At 40.7% G+C, this 18,683-nt stretch overlaps 1 protein-coding gene across 7 annotated transcripts in view; it reads right to left on the bottom strand.

Annotated features, from left to right (window-relative positions):
• Positions 1 to 18,683, bottom strand: part of gria4a (glutamate receptor, ionotropic, AMPA 4a) — a 118,389-nt gene that overhangs the window by 84,107 nt on the left and 15,599 nt on the right. The window lies entirely within an intron of this gene.

Raw genomic sequence — 18,683 nt, 5'->3', positions numbered from 1 at the left:
CGTTCGATACTATAGATCATACAATACTCTTAGATCGACTACAAAATTATACTGGTGTTCAAGGACAAGCATTAAGTTGGTTCAGATCATACTTATCTGACCGCTACCATTTTGTTTATTTAAATGGAGAAAAATCGATCATAACTCCAGTAAACTATGGAGTGCCGCAGGGATCTGTGTTAGGCCCTCTATTATTCTCAATATATATGATGCCACTTGGAAATATTATAAGTAAACATGGAATTAGTTTCCATTGTTATGCTGATGACACTCAAATATATATTTCATCACGGCCGGATGAAAACGCTAAATTATCCAAATTGACAGAGTGTGTTAAAGATATAAAAGATTGGATGACGCGTAATTTTCTTTTATTAAATCCAGACAAGACAGAGGTAATACTTATCGGTTCAAAAAACCGCCCACAGAACCTCTCACAATACAACTTTAACATAGTAGGATGTCCTGTTACTTTATCCTCTACAGTAAAAGACCTGGGTGTTATACAGGGCCGGCGCTAGCTATAGGCAGAGCAGGCGATTGCCTAGGGCCTCGGGCTTTGAGGAGGGGCCTCCATAACCGTAACATCCTCTATATATATAGTCCACCAGTCAAGACGGACAGAAATACATTGGATATTGTTGAATTGTCACTCATCTGCAGTTAAACCAATTAATGTTTCCGTTTCAAAGCGGGTGCCGGCTTCTGAAAGTTTGTGTAACGAACGCATCCATCAGGAGCTGCGAAGCAAAAGCCTAAATAGCCACGCAAAGAAGCACAGCTCGTAATGCCGGTGTGTGAGTTGTCGTCATCTATTTTGGAGTGATTGCAATGCATTCTAAATATGAACTTGTACTGTAGATCAGCGTAATTTCTGGAAAAATCATTCACCGCTTTATTACGAGTTTAAAAGAGCGCGAGCGTCATTAACGTGCCCAGACGCGACGCTTTGAATTTGCGCGTACAAGGAATAACATCGCGTCGGGAGCTGACTAGTAAAAAAGCTACAAAAGTAAAAGACAAGACGTTTGTATTCAAAGTTAAAAAGCCAACACACTACAGCATTTTTAAATATTTCAAATAAAGGATCTCATATCTATAGGTCTATCTTCTAAATTCTGCTGATGAGTTAAAAAAAAAAAAAAAAATTCTGCTTAGTAGCGATCATGTCTTTCTCTTCCACTTGATTTGTGTATAGCATATTTAAGGTAACAATGCAATACATAATATCATAATATCTGCAGTCAGTATTGATTAAATGAGAGGGAAAAATCCTGCCCATACCGCAGCTATGAAAAAAATGATAAAAGCACTTATGTTCATCTACTGAAGTGGTATTCTGGAACTGTGAATAAATTTAATAAAACAGCAAAATAACAACAACAACAACATTAAACATCTTCATGAAGCAAAAAAGAGATTACCTTAGATAAAGTTTGATTAATATGTACATACAGTACCGGTAAAAAGTCTGGACCCATTACTATTTTTAATGTTTAAAGTCTCATATTATGCTCTACAAGCCTGCATTTATTTGATCAAAAATACAGAAAACAAAAAACAAAAACAGGAATATTCAGCAAGGATGTGTTAAATATATAAAAAGTGATAGTGAAGACTTTTTTTAAACAACTTTTTAATAATCAAAAAATCCTGAAAAAAGGTATCACAGGTTATAAAATAAATATTAAGCACAATTTCTAACATTTGATAATAAATCAGAATATTAAAGTTTTCTGAAGGATCACGTGACACTGAATTCAGCTTTGCATCACAGAAATATATTTTAAAGTATAGTAAAATAGAAAACCATTATTTAATAATATTTCACTATATTATTTTTCTGTATTTTTGATCAAATAAATCCAGGCTTGATGAGCATAAGAGACTTCTTTCAAAAACATTAAAAATAGTAATTTGTCCAAACTTATGTACTGTATAAGTAAAAATATACTAAATTTAAAATAAAAATGTTGTATAAATATAAAGGTAAGGATTCATATTTGTTTCAAGTGTTTTTTTATTGGGGGTGGGAGGCCTCCAACATGAATTTTGCCTAGGGCCTCCTAATGTCTAGAACCGACCCTGGTGTTATACTCGATTGTAACCTGTCTTTTGAAAATCATATTTCGTATGTTACAAAAACAGCCTTTTTCCACCTTAGAAACATTGCTAAGCTACGTAATATGCTATCTGTTTCTGATGCAGAAAAGTTAGTTCATGCATTCATGACCTCGAGACTAGATTACTGTAATGCTTTATTAGCCGGTTGTCCTGCATCCTCAATAAACAAGCTACAGTTAGTTCAAAATGCCGCCGCTAGAGTTCTTACTAGATCAAGAAAATATGATCATATAACACCGATTTTATCATCACTACATTGGTTACCTATAAAGTTCCGTATTAATTATAAGGTATTGCTACTGACTTATAAAGCCCTAAACGGCTTAGCTCCAGTCTATTTAACGGATCTTCTATCGCCCTATAATCCATCGCGCTCCTTAAGATCACTAAATTTGAGGCTTTTGGTCATACCTAGGATATCCAGATCAACCAAAGGAGGGAGAGCATTTTCACATTTGGCTTCGAAACTCTGGAATAGTCTTCCTGATACTGTTCGTTACTCGGACTCACTCTCCCAGTTTAAAACTAGATTAAAGACGCATCTTTTCGGCCAGGCATTCATATAATATTGTTAATCTTACAGTTCAAACTACAATCCGGCCTCTAGTTCATAAATGCCAGAGGAGAACTGGCCCCCGACTGAGCCTGGGTTCTCCCAAGGTTTTTTTTTTCTCCATTAGGTCACCTGATGGAGTTTTAGGACACCATTAGGTCACCTGATGGAGTTTTAGGACACCATTAGGTCACTTGATGGAGTTTTTTTGGTTCCTTGCCACTGTTGCCTTTGGCTTGCTCAGTTGGGGATATTTTGGGGATATTTAATTTTATTATATCAATCAATAAATTCCACTAGAAACAAACCTTGTTGTATTATTTTATTTTAATTTAATACTGTGAAGCTGCTTTGATACAATCTGTATTGTGAAAAGCGCTATACAAATATACTTGATTTGATTTGATTTGAACAACAAGAAGGAAAGACAAACAAATACAGGGTTTGAAACTTTGAAAATCAATTTTTTAAGTTACCAGCCATTCAGATCCTCTACTAGCCAAAACAAAATGCTCAGAAATAAACCAGATTAATAGTCACTTCTTAAGATATATATATTTTTAATTAAATCTGATTCTGAATCATTGAATGGATTTCAGTTTTACTACAGCAACATCCTTGTTTGCAGATAAAATATAGAAATATGACAAAATTCTTCGTGATTTTGCTTATAAAACAGAATTTATTTCATTGTAATATTCAAATATAGTGATAAAATAAATACATTCCTGCTGCTGTCTGTGTTTTTAATGTTAATCAGACAAAAAAGGACGAAGAAAATATCACTCGCTGCTCTTGGCTGATTAACTTTTGTGACTTTAATAAGGATTAATCTGTTTAATTTATACAGTGAAGACTATGCAGTGTTATTTTACACCTTATTACTTTATTCAGTGACTCTATCAAAGACAAGTAACAGTAGTTTTCAGGTAATGTTTAAAATTTATATTAGTCAGGCTACTAGTTTAGCTGTGGTATTAAAACTGGAATAGAGAATTGTGAAATTTCACTGGTATCTAAAACTTTGGTGTCAAAACTGCCTAAAAAAACAGTTTCATGGCCGGTAAAAAATATTTTTTATAAGTCACCTGCAAAAAGCTAGTTTTAGGCTCTGTGTGTGTGTGTATATATATATATATATATATATATATATATATATATATATATTATTACGCATACTATACATTACAATGTAGTTTTTGAATTACATTACATTGCATTATTGTTTAATATTCATTTAAAAATGGTCAAAATGGCAGAAATCGTACAGTAAGCTGTAATAGGAATAATTGTCTTCATGCAAAATATATTTTCTTCTTTTTCTTCTTTTGATTTTGAGGTGAAACCTGACTGTTCGTGACAGGTTTCGTAAGATTTAAGTTCAATAATAAACACATTTTACCACATTTTTCTGAGAGAGAGTGAAAGAAAGAGACTTCAGTAGTCAGTTTTTCATTTTCAAAGGATTCAAGCAAACACACACACATTCACACACACTCACACAGCTTGTCTGTCGGTTCTTTGATGTAAGTTTAAAACGTTGCGTTTTCTATGAATGACATACTCTGGTTTTTCACTGCAGGATCAAACAGACTGTTCTTGCTCTCCTCTTTTATTTGTCACTCAGGTGTTTCTATCATAACAGTCTTTCTCGGAAACTCAATTTCGTCTCTCTAAAGAATTTATCTGTGTGTTTGTAAAATATTGATAAAAAGATTAACATCAATTTGAAAAACATCCATCCCTCTGTTGGCATGATGGAATTATTGATGATGAAAAATAATATGAATTTCTCTATCATAATGTACTGTCTGATTCATCAACAGACCAATTAATGGAAGGACGAACCGTCTGTCCAGTTATTTATAGACTGATCGACACTCTCGACTCACAGGGGGAACATATCAGTCACCATGGAGACACAGGCGACAGTTTGTAAAAGTGCTGTGATGATCAGGATGGACTGATTATGGAGGAAGAATAATATTTTATTAATACAATGTTAACTGAAAAAACCCAAAGTCTTATCAGAGACTTGAGGGGAAAAGGTTGTTGCTGAAGTGGAGAAAGTTATTTTGATGAAACATTATGAATTTTAGTTGTTTTTATGAAGACTAAAACATGAAAGATCATTTGAATAAAATATATATAATTTGTCACTACTGATGTGGTAGTTCTCAGAATGAAGACAAGTTAGACTAAATCCTAACTTTCTTTAATAAACACGTAGATAATACATGGAGGAAGGCAGCAAGAACAATCACACAAACTACTCACATATAGACGAGAACCGACAATGAACTGAAAGAAACAAGGGGTATAAATACACAGGGAACTTAACGACAGACAGCTGAATGTAATTAGTAACCAAGGAGACTAACTAGCAGGTGATCAAGACTGAACTGAAGCACATGAAACCAACACACAGAAATGAACACGACACAACATAATACTGACAGTACTTCACCCTCCCGCGAGGCGCGACCTCGCGCCAAATGTAAAAGTCCAACTGTGGAGGGAGGGAGGGAGGGAGGGGGTTTTGGAGGAGGACGAGGAGAGTCTGAAGATGGACAGGAGACAGGAAGGGAGAGCAGAGAGGAACACCAAGGCGGAACTGGCAGAGGGAGGGGCCAACGTGGAGTCCTAAACGTCCTACAGGGTGGAGCCTGGGCATCGACCAATGGTAGTGGAGCGGGACGAGCTGGAGACCATAGTGAAGCCGTAAGGTTGACAGCCCAGGGTGACGTTATCGGCTCGAGAGACCGAGGTGGAGACGGGGAGACACCGGAGGGAGCAAGGACCACGGTGGAACCAGAAGGAAGGAGGATCCCGGTGAAGCTGAAGGGGTGGAGGGTTGAGGCACAGCCGAAGGCCCGGAAGTCCACAGTGAAACCAGGGTGACGAGAGACCAAGGTGGAACTGGAGGGATGAGAGAGCCCGGTGGAGTCTTAGTGATGACGGACCGCGGCGGAGCTGAGGGAGCGTAGAGCCAAGGCGGATCCAAAGGGCTGACAAGTCGAGGTGGAGAACTGGGCCTGGAGAACTGAAGTGTAGCCTGGGGATCCGTATCACAGAGCCGAGCTGGTGTCGAAAGAGCCCGAGGTGGAGCCAACGAGTTGGCGGGAATCAGTAGTGAGGGCAGAGTTGAGGAGCTATGAGACACCAGTGGGGTAGATAAGTCCAGGGAATATTATGGAATCAGTGGAGATGGTGACAATGGGAGGTGGCTCAAGCTTGTGGTCCACGGCGGGCGCTGGCTCGGGTTCAGACTCCGACTCAGGGACAGGTCGAGGAGCAGGAACAGGTCGAGGAGCAGGAACAGGTCGAGGAGCAGGAGCAGGAACAGGTCGAGGAGCAGGAACAGGTCGAGGAACAGGATTAGGAACAGGTCGAGGAGCAGGAACAGGAACAGGTCGAGGAACAGGATTAGGAACAGGTCGAGGAGCAGGAACAGGTCGAGGAGCAGGAACAGGAACAGGTCGAGGAGCAGGAACAGGAACAGGGACAGGTTGAGGAGCAGGAACAGGTCGAGGAGCAGGAACAGGAACAGGTCGAGGAGCAGAAACAGGAACAGGTCGAGGAGCAGAAACAGGAACAGGTCGAGGAGCAGGAACAGGAACAGGTCGAGGAGCAGGAACAGGTCGAGGAGCAGGAACAGGTCGAGGAGCAGGAACAGGAACAGGTCGAGGAGCAGGAACAGGAACAGGTCGAGGAGCAGGAGCAGGAACAGGTCGAGGAGCAGGAACAGGTCGAGGAGCAGGAGCAGGAACAGGTCGAGGAGCAGGAACAGGAACAGGTCGAGGAGCAGGAACAGGAACAGGTCGAGGAGCAGGAACAGGTCGAGGAACAGGAACAGGTCGAGGAGCAGGAACAGGTCGAGGAGCAGGAGCAGGAACAGGTCGAGGAGCAGGAACAGGAACAGGTCGAGGAGCAGGAACAGGTCGAGGAGCAGGAACAGGAACAGGTCGAGGAGCAGGAACAGGTCGAGTAACAGGAATAGGTCTTGGGACAGGCTCTGACATGGTGACGGCCATTCTGGCTGAGGGCTCAGGCGGTGAGGCAGCGGGCATCTCCGTCGAGGGCTCGACAGGTATCATGTGACGAAGTTCATGCTGGGCAGGCATGACGTGAAGACATTCGGGTTGGGCAGACATGATGTGACGATATACAGGCAGTGTGGCGAGGAAGATGGCTGGTGATGGTGGTTGAATGGCGATGTCATCATCAGCCTCATCAACAGCACATGATCCAGGTATTGTGGGAATGAACCTGGTTTTGCGGCTGAAGCTGGCTGGTGCAGAGGATCGTCCAGTCCCGAACATGTTCTTTAGGACGTCATCTGTCCAGTTGACCTGGTGTGAAATTTCTAGGAACTCTTTCACATATTGTTCGATCGAGTGGCCATTCTGGAAACCGGTTATTAGACGATCTGTTGGGTTTTGATGGATGCGGGAAACGCCCATACTTTGTTTAAGGTCGGTTCTTCTGTCCCAACTGATGTGGTAGTTCTCAGAATGAAGACGAGGAAGACTAATCGCTAACTTTCTTTAATAAACACGTAGATAATACATGGAGGAAGGCAGCAAGAACAATCACACAAACTACTCACATATAGACGAGAACCGACAATGAACTGAAAGAAACAGGGGGTATAAATACACAGGGAACTTACCGACAGACAGGTGAACATAATTAGTAACCAAGGAGACTAACTAGCAGGTGATCAAGACTGAACTGAAGCACATGTAACCAACACACAGAAATAAACACGACACAACATAATACTGACATCATTACTTTGAATAAAACAATAATATATATATATTTATATATATAAACTCAAGCTTATATTATTTCAGCTAGTTACCAGGGCAACATTTCTCATTTTCATTTACACTGTAAAAAAATAAAATAATTCTCATATGTGGCAGATAAAAAACATCTAACATCCAGTAAACCCGATGGATAGAATCAAGTTTTTGTCCTACATTCTTCTTCTTATTGAATACCCCGTTTCGCTCAGTATTAAGTCTGTGAAAAGCGTTTCATGTCGACTTCAGTGGCATCAGAGACGTCTCTCTCTCTCTCTCTCTCTCTCTCTCTCTCTCTCTCCGTCTCTCTTTCTCTCTCTCTCTCTCTCTCTCTGTCTGTCTGACTCTGTTAAAAGAGGTCTTGTGTTATGTGACTGTTATAGTCGCTTGTCTTGTGGGGAAAGAGAAGAGCGGATCTTTTTTAACACAGCCTTGAGGTGTCTGAGCCTCATGTTTTTAAGAGTGTGTGTGTGTGTGTGTGCGTGTGTGTGTGTGTGTGAGAGTGAGTGCTTTTCTAACAACCTTCAGGGGTGTGATGAAAACGCAGTCTAACACTGATGTCACTCTGCTAAACCTTCTAAATTTAATACACCAGTCGACCTGACCTTTTGTCAGCCCACACTCGCACACTCACTTTATCAATCTTTTACATTCTGATGAATGTATGAAATCACCTTCAGCCGCAGAAATAATTGAGCTCATCTGTGTGGGCTCTCTATTTATTATATTCATTCAGAGATGTCAAACTATTCCACCTTTCCCTGTTCTTACTCTGACACCACGTCCTAACATGGTGTGTGTTTCCCGTACAACGCCGTAACTCGCTGCTTCACTACTATAGTGCGATGCATCATTGAAGAAATCGACTAGCTAGTCACGACTGTTTCCCGAAACCATACTGTCGCAAAGTGGTCGTTGAACCACGTTGGTTAATGATGTCACGCAGGTGTTGGAGTAATAACTACTTTAATGAATCTGTTTGAGATCGAATTAACGCTAGATGTTTTGCTATAAATTTCGGACACTGCATCTGAGGACTATTTCTCAGTTATTTTTCTTTATTCCCAGATTCAATCATATCATAGGCTCGTTATTACACACTAGAGCACGTTCGCACATGCGCACTCTTCAAAAACGCCACTTTGACAAACTAAAAGACGTAAATGACATTTGTATGTATTCTAAATAAAAGATATAGATTGTACTGAATGTCAGCTTGCTTATTTGGCTCAAGATAAGGATTTATTGAGTTCACATGTCATGCAAACTAGAAACTCTACTTTTAACCACAGGTCGAGATCTGTCGTTCCAAACACACAACTTTGCGATGCTGTTTGCGAATGTTCGTTAGAACGATGTTTTTGGGAAACACGACTCGTTGAACTGCTGATAACGACGGAACTTGCGATCATAGTTGGCTAACGATGCTTTCGGGAAACACACCCCAGGTACGCATATTTTTAATGTTATTTTCTTTTCTCACTTTGCAAAGTGACTACATTCACAGCCAATGAGAATGTACTGTTATGAATGTACTGAATGTACAGGGACCAATGAAAATCCGTTGTGGGCGGGGCTACCTGGTGCGATTGCTCATAAGTAGAGTTTGTTAGAGCCCGCCCCCTTTTTTAGCAGCTCTGGTTCCGGAAGTATTTTTTCCATTTATTTTTCCCATGGAGTATTTTTATGTAGTCTTTATTAAAGCGTTATAAGCCATGAATCAAGCCAATCAGCTACGAGGAGTGTCACAACACTACAAACTTTGATTTGAAGCAAAAAAAGTATTTGAAAATCAGACAAAAAGACAAAGGTACGAGACTGTGAACTTAACAGCTTTAGTGAGGGAAAGAACTACAATCCCATGATGCATTGCGAACAGCGTAATCAAATTAAAAATGATGGAGAAATCTAAAACTACTAATTTACAAATGTGTGTAAAAACAATATATTTTAGGTTTATTGCAAAATATATATATATACATACAAACATTTCAGTATTTTGAGAGCGTAGGGAGGTCGACTCGATTACATAATTCGCAGTGCTTCATGGGAGTGGGCGGAGCTAAAGAGAGGTGGAAACTGATTGGTGGAATTTTCTGAACAGCATCATGGGTAGTGTAGTTTTTCACCGGGAATTCTAGTTAAACATGATTATTTAAAAAAAATAAGCTGAAAATCAATTCAGGTAAGGTAAGGTTGATTATTTTTATTTATTTTTACCTATTGGTTAATAAGCAGTGATCGATCGGAGCTTCTTAACCCTTCAGCTGTAAGCTGACATCATCGTTGTTGGCCCTGCTGTGTGATGATGTGTGTGTGTGTATGTGTGTGTGCCTCTTATGGCTGTGTCATTTCCTGAAATAACCTGTGTGTGTGTGTGTGTGTGTGTGTGTGTCTGTCTGTGTCTCTGTCTTGCACTCTAAACACAGTTAACTTTAATAAAATCACTGTGGGACTATAATGGAAACTGAGCTATTAATCACAGAGAGAGAGAGAGGGAGAGCGAGAGAGAGAGAGGATGGAGTGGCCATCGGGTCTCCAGGTCACAAACACACCGATTTACCATTTCCCCAAATCCTCATCGTCCCACAGAGCGACTGTATGAAAGAGACACACAGTTGACCTTCTGGTTTTGTGTGGAGTGATTCAAAACTGGTTTTGCTTCAGGACAGATTTCCACTGGACATCATGTGGCGACCGGTGCGATACCAGAAGTATTTAGTGTACAAAAGTAAAAAAAAGTTTTTAGGAATATTACAGTTTTAATCTGTCTAATTTGACCTACCAATACCAAGAAACATAAATGTGTGCCAATTTCATGCCATCAACAAGTAAAAATAATGTAAAGTGTTTCTCCTCCCTTTTAAAAGTCCATTAGCCTGTATTTACTTTGCTCTCTTTATGAGACTCAATTATTTGGTTAATTGGATTTTATTACTTATTAAGGGAACAACAATGCTAAATAAATAAATAACAGACGTGTGATAATGCATGGTTCGTGTCCCACTGTTTGAGAACAACTGATACTGTATAACGGTTGTATTTTTATTACCCATAATTAAATTAGCCAAAGTAACCATATAATGTTGCTTTATAAACACAGCAAAACACACGCTTATCAACTTCTAAAAGCGAGGAAAAACACTTTCCATATCTTTTAGTTGCTGATGGCATGACATTGCCACATGTTTATGTTGTTAGACAGATGAAAACTGAAATATTGTGAAAAATTAATAAGTACAATTAATAATTATTGTATCATATCAGTCGCTACATGATGTCCAGTGAAAGGATTTTTCAAAGATTATTGTAGTATGTTTAATAATAAAATATTTTAGTTTTTCTACCTCAAAAATTCACAATTTTTACAAGTTTCTTTGTAAATATTTGTGAAGTTTACTAGCAGTGAAAATTGTACGGAGTAAATCCTACACCATTTTTTTTTTTTTTTTCGTGTAACTAACATTAAGAAAAATTAATAAATACTGTTGCAAATGTATTACTCTGTGTTAGATAATGCATTATTGTAAAAATGCTTCCGAAATCTTAATATCATTTCTGGTTCATCTATCACACTGGATGAACTGTAATATAAGGTGTAGTTGAGTGCATTGCATTCTGGGATATGGAGTCGGTGTGTCACTCTGTGAATGTAGTTTGCGTACAGAAATATTTGTGTACGGCGTACTGCAAAAATAAAACAAACAGTGTGACTTTCCACGTCAACATGTGAATGTGTTTCGCCAAGAGGATCAAGATTTGTCTAGTCTTAGATCTGAACATACTCACACTGTTGTAACATCTGGTCTGTTGTTAATTGTATCGACACACACACACACACGCACACACACATACACACATACACTCTCTCTCACACACACACGCTCACACTCACAAACTCAAGCACACACTCACACTCAAATTCTCTCTCACACACACACACACTCACTCACACTTACTCAAACAGACACACACACACTCTCTCACACACACACACACACACTCAAACATACAATAATACACTTATTAACACACTCACTCACTCACTCACTCACTCACTCACTCACTCACTCACACACACATACAGTCACTCACACACACACACACACACTCTCTCACTCACTCAAACAAACACACACACACACACACACTCTCTCTCTCTCTCTCTCTCACACACACACACACTCAAACATACCCTAACACACTTATTTACACTCTCACTCTCACACACACACACACTCACTTACTCACTCAAACAAACACACACACACACACACACACACACTCTCTCTCTCACACACACACACACACACACACACACACACTCAAACATACCCTAACACACTTATTTACACTCTCACTCACACACACACATATACACTCACACACATACATACACACATACACTCACTCACACACACACTCACTCACTCACTTACTCACTCACTCACTCACTCACTCAAACAAATACACACACACAGACACACACACACTCACTCACTCTCTCACACACACACATATTTCCTGCACTAAGAAGTAATGATAAGCCCACTTTTAGCAGTGTTGTGACGTGATGTTTTCATTACCATGACAATGCAGGAGTGGACCATGGCAACAGGGTGAGTGCCAATAAAGTTTAAAGTTTAAAGCATGAGTGCCAATAAAGTTTAATCCATTAATGGAATAAGCTTTATACTGAGAGAGAGAGAGAAGAGAGAGAGAGAGAGAGAGAGAGAGAGAGAGAGAGAGAGAGAGAGTAGCACAAACTCTTCTATAGTATTACTTAATTACAGTTATTTTTGAAACTTTGAAAACTTTGAAACTGACTTTCTGACCATGTACGTAAGCAAACGTGTGTGTGTGTGTTTGGTCCTCAGCAGAATGAATCATCAAACTATTTCTGCTGCAGCAAATCAGCCATCATGTGTTGCCAAGGTAACCAAGTATATACACACGCACTCTCACTTTTTGTCTCGTAGACACACACCGTTGCACACACAGATGGTTGAGACACACAGAACACAAGTTCAAGCTTTGTACCTGGATTGCTGCAGGCTTGTGCATCTGTGCTTGTGTTTAGATTTGTCAGTCAAACCAATGACAGTTACATTTTTATTTGTAAATCAACAATTGTATTATAACCTGCATACAGAAATTGAAGCCTGTGAAGATTTTTCACATTGTTTTCATGATTGTTAAGCAGATTTCCCCTAAAATTTGCATTACGCACCCAGACTGTTTGTATGTTTGTTTATATATACGTTTAAAAAATGTCAATACTATTTTAATAAATAAATAATAAATAATTATTTGTATGTATACATATATATATATATATATATATATATATATTCAGAATTACACAAACCAAATGTGTTATGGTATGAGAATTTGTTTAATTTGCTTAATTATCATGAACATTTTATAAAATACTCCTAAAAAAAGGGTCCTAAAAATAGTCTTTATTTGCAAAAAATATAAAACAAAAATCTGACCTGTTTTCATAAGATTCACTCGCTAATTCCTCGCGGTTTTCTTCAGGTGCTCTGAATAATTAATGATGGTAATGATTAATGAATAATTGATGTTGGTAAACTGAATGAAATCAGTAAACTTACTATCCCAGCTGGAATATGTTCATTCTAGACCTTGAAACATTAATGCAGAAAACAAGTGTCATCTGATTTAGCTGCAGTTTCATATAATGTAGAAAACAAACAAAAACACATCTGATCTTAAGGAATGCACTTTCACAGAAGATGCAGAAGCAACATCACACCTTCACACACACCCCTGACTGAGGCCCAATTAAAGGAAAAGTTCAGGTCTAAAAATAGAGGCTCATCATTATCAGTTGCCATTCAGAGGTGTGTTTGTGCTTAAGGAAAGGTTACAGCAGGAGCTGACCTCTGTTTCTGGCTCCTTCTCATTGACTTGTTATGGGAAAGAGAGACAGACAGCTACTGAAACAGACAGACAGTTACTGAAAGAGACAGACAGTTACTGAGAGAGACAGACAGCTGCTGAAAGAGACAGACAGCTGCTGAAAGAGACAGACAGCTGCTGAAAGAGACAGACAGTTACTGAGAGAGACAGACAGTTACTGAGAGAGACAGACAGCTACTGAGAGAGACAGACAGTTACTGAGAGAGACAGACAGCTGCTGAGAGAGACAGACAGCTGCTGAAAGAGACAGACAGCTGCTGAAAGAGACAGACAGTTACTGAGAGAGACAGACAGCTATTGAGAGAGACAGACAGCTGCTGAAAGAGACAGACAGTTACTGAGAGAGACAGACAGCTGCTGAAAGAGACAGACAGCTGCTGAAAGAGACAGACAGCGAGTAAAAGAGAGACAGCTGCTGAAAGAGACAGACAGTTACTGAGAGAGACAGACAGCTGCTGAAAGAGACAGACAGTTACTGAAAGAGAAAGACAGCTGCTGAAAGAGACAGACAGTTACTGAGAGAGACAGACAGTTACTGAGAGAGACAGACAGTTACTGAGAGAGACAGACAGCTGCTGAGAGAGACAGACAGCTGCTGAGAGAGACAGACAGTTACTGAAAGAGAAAGACAGCTGCTGAAAGAGACAGACAGCTGCTGAAAGAGACAGACAGTTGCTGAGAGAGACAGACAGTTGCTGAGAGAGACAGACAGCTGCTGAGAGAGACAGACAGCTGCTGAAAGAGACAGACAGTTACTGAGAGAGACAGACAGCTGCTGAAAGAGACAGACAGTTACTGAGAGAGACAGACAGCTGCTGAGAGAGACAGACAGCTGCTGAAAGAGACAGACAGTTACTGAAAGAGACAGACAGCTGCTGAGAGAGACAGACAGTTACTGAAAGAGAAAGACAGCTGCTGAAAGAGACAGACAGTTACTGAGAGAGACAGACAGCTGCTGAGAGAGACAGACAGCTGCTGAAAGAGACAGACAGTTACTGAGAGAGACAGACAGCTGCTGAGAGAGACAGACAGTTGCTGAGAGAGACAGACAGCTGCTGAGAGAGACAGACAGCTGCTGAAAGAGACAGACAGTTACTGAGAGAGACAGACAGCTGCTGAAAGAGACAGACAGTTACTGAGAGAGACAGACAGCTGCTGAGAGAGACAGACAGCTGCTGAAAGAGACAGACAGTTACTGAAAGAGACAGACAGCTGCTGAGAGAGACAGACAGCTGCTGAAAGAGAGACAGTTACTGAGAGAGACAGACAGCTGCTGAAAGAGACAGACAGTTACTGAGAGAGACAGACAGCTGCTGAGAGAGACAGACAGCTGCTGAAAGAGACAGACAGTTGCTGAGAGAGACAGACAGCTGCTGAAAGAGACAGACAGCTGCTGAAAGAGACAGACAGCTACTGAGAGAGACAGACAGCTGCTGAAAGAGACAGACAGCTGCTGAAAGAGACAGACAGCTGCTGAAAGAGACAGACAGTTACTGAGAGAGACAGACAGCTGCTGAAAGAGACAGACAGTTACTGAGAGAGACAGACAGTTGCTGAGAGACAGACAGCTGCTGAAAGAGACAGACAGTTACTGAAAGAGACAGACAGCTGCTGAGAGAGACAGACAGCTGCTGAAAGAGAGACAGTTACTGAGAGAGACAGACAGCTGCTGAAAGAGACAGACAGTTACTGAGAGAGACAGACAGCTGCTGAGAGAGACAGACAGCTGCTGAAAGAGACAGACAGTTGCTGAGAGAGACAGACAGCTGCTGAAAGAGACAGACAGCTGCTGAAAGAGACAGACAGCTACTGAGAGAGACAGACAGCTGCTGAAAGAGACAGACAGTTACTGAGAGAGACAGACAGCTGCTGAAAGAGACAGACAGCTGCTGAAAGAGACAGACAGCTGCTGAGAGAGACAGACAGTTACTGAAAGAGAAAGACAGCTGCTGAAAGAGACAGACAGCTGCTGAGAGAGACAGACAGCTGCTGAGAGAGACAGACAGCTGCTGAAAGAGACAGACAGCTGCTGAAAGAGACAGACAGCTACTGAGAGAGACAGACAGTTGCTGAGAGAGACAGACAGCTGCTGAAAGAGACAGACAGCTGCTGAAAGAGACAGACAGTTACTGAGAGAGACAGACAGCTGCTGAAAGAGACAGACAGTTACTGAGAGAGACAGACAGTTGCTGAGAGAGACAGACAGCTGCTGAAAGAGACAGACAGTTACTGAAAGAGACAGACAGCTGCTGAGAGAGACAGACAGCTGCTGAAAGAGAGACAGTTACTGAGAGAGACAGACAGCTGCTGAAAGAGACAGACAGTTACTGAGAGAGACAGACAGCTGCTGAGAGAGACAGACAGCTGCTGAAAGAGACAGACAGTTGCTGAGAGAGACAGACAGCTGCTGAAAGAGACAGACAGCTGCTGAAAGAGACAGACAGCTACTGAGAGAGACAGACAGCTGCTGAAAGAGACAGACAGTTACTGAGAGAGACAGACAGCTGCTGAAAGAGACAGACAGCTGCTGAAAGAGACAGACAGCGAGTAAAAGAGAGACAGCTGCTGAAAGAGACAGACAGTTACTGAGAGAGACAGACAGCTGCTGAAAGAGACAGACAGTTACTGAGAGAGACAGACAGCTGCTGAAAGAGACAGACAGTTACTGAGAGAGACAGACAGCGAGTAAAAGAGAGACAGCTGCTGAAAGAGACAGACAGTTACTGAGAGAGACAGACAGTTACTGAGAGAGACAGACAGCTGCTGAAAGAGACAGACAGTTACTGAGAGAGACAGACAGCTGCTGAGAGAGACAGACAGTTAGTGAAACAGAGACAGACAGTTAGTGAAACAGAGACAGACTAAATGAAATGATTAAATACTCAGACCATAAATTCAAATGAGCCATTCTGAAGCTCTTCGACATCGTCCTGAGTTTAGGTGTATTCCCCAACATCTGGAGCAAAGGTCTCATCACCCCAATCCATAAAAACAGAGACAGATTTGACCCTAATATCTACCGTGGAATATGTGTAAACAGCAACCCTGGCAAACGCGTCTGCAACCTCCCAAACAGCAGACTAGCCCATTCTCTCAGACACAGAAGTGTCAAATTGGCTCCCAACCAAAATATCGCACATCAGACCATACACACACTCTCCATACCTGAATCCATAAGCAGATCAACCAAAACAAAAGTACAATTTTCTCATGCTTTTTTGAAAAACGCTTTCGACTCCATTTGGCATGAAGGTCTTTTTCTTCCATTAATCCAGTGCGGCATCGGAGGAAAAGCATAAGACATCATCAAATCAATGTCCACAAACAACAAATGTGCAGTTAAAATTGGTAACAAACACACAGAATTCCTCCCTCAGAGTCGTGGAGTGAGACAGGGCTGTCCCACGCTGTGCAACATCTACATGACTGAGCTAGCGAGGGCTCTGGATCAGTCTGACAAAAATAATGATTTTCCAAAAAAGACCCAGCCGCCAAGACCAACATCATAGTTTTAAAGGGGTGGTTGATTATGATTTGACTTTTCTAACTGTAGTTAGTGTGTAATGTTGCTGTTTGATCATAAACAACATCTGCAAAGTTACAACGCTCAAAGTTCAAAGCAAAGGGAGATATTTGCTTTTAAAGAAATCGCTTTTTAAGGACTACAACAAACGGCTGGTAGAGACTACACCACATTCCTCCCGGGTTAGTGACATCACCAACTCTAGAATTTACATAAACCCCGCCCCCTGAACACGATTTATAGATTATCAAGACAGAATATGCTAATCAATGACTAGAAGATAACTACACATCAGCTTCATAAACTCATCAACTAACCGTTCAGAAATGTCCTGTTGCTTCTACATGTTGTCACTTCTTCTTGAGTCTCTCCATCATTGTCTGACTCCGGTTTGAACATAAAAGACTAAAAGTTTTTGACATTTTCAGTGCATGTGTGTGTGAGGTAAAAGGACACAAGCTCTTGAAGCTCCGCCCCCTGTGCCGGGAGCAGCAGCTCATTTGCATTTAAATGGACACACACAAAAAAAGGTGTGTTTTTGCTCACCCTCAAAAAGTGACAATTTCAACATGCTATATAAAAATATCTGTGGGGTATTTTGAGCTAAAACTTCACACACACACTCTGGGGACATCAGAGACTTATTTTACATCTTGTGTAAAGGGCATTATACCCCCGCCTTTAAATTGGACAACATGCTCCTCGCAGGACTACACTTACCTTGGCATAAATATTAGCAACACAGGAAATTTTAAAAAAGCTGTTAACGACTTGAGAGACAAGGCACGGAGAGCTTTCAATGCTATTAAGAGAAATATCTAAATTGACATCCCAATCAGAATCTGGCTAAAAGTAATCAAAACTGTAATAGAGCCCATCGCTGTACGGGTGTGAAGTCTGCGACTCGCAGACCAAGAGTTCGCAAAACCCCAAACAATACCCGTAGAGCAGAATTAGGATTACAGACCCTTTCCAAAAAATTAGAATATCATGAAAAAGTTTATTTATTTCCATAATTCCATTCAAAACGTTAAACTTCCATAGATTATAGATTCAGGGCCCACAACTTAAACGATTTCAAGTATTTAGTTGTTTATTTGTACATAATTTGGGCTTCCAGCTCATAAAACCCACGAAAACAGGATTTCAAAAAATTAGAATATTACATGAAATCACACAGTAATTACACAGTGATACCATGGTCATTGAACCAGGTTTTGGTTCTTTTGGCAGTGTGGGCAGGTGCAAATCCTGCTGGAAAATGAAGTCAGCATCTCCATAAAGCTTGTCTGCTGAAGGAAGCATGAAGTGCTCTGAAAATGTCCTGGTAGACGGCTGCGTTGAGTGGACAGCACAGTGGACCAACACCAGCCGATGACATGGCTCCCCAAAACAACACAGACTGTGGAAACTTCACACTGGACTTCCAGCCTGTGTGCCTCTCCATTCTTCGTCCAGACTCTGGGACCCTGGTTTCCAAATGAGATGCAAAATGCAGCCGTCTACCAGGACATTTCCAGAGCACTTCATGCTTCCTTCATTTCCCAGCAGGATTTGCACCTGCCCACACTGCCAAAAGAACCAAAACCTGGTTCAATGACCATGGTATCACTGTGTAATTACTGTGTGATTTCATGTAATATTCTAATTTTTTGAAATCCTGTTTTCGTGGGTTTTATGAGCTGGAAGCCCAAATTATGTACAAATAAACAACTAAATACTTGAA

The sequence above is a fragment of the Abramis brama genome (assembly GCF_963993115.1).
Source record: "Abramis brama genome assembly, chromosome: 10".
Lineage (NCBI taxonomy): Eukaryota > Metazoa > Chordata > Actinopteri > Cypriniformes > Leuciscidae > Abramis > Abramis brama.
The sequence above is the reverse complement of the archived record's forward strand: the minus strand, read 5'-3'. Positions and strand labels throughout refer to the sequence as shown.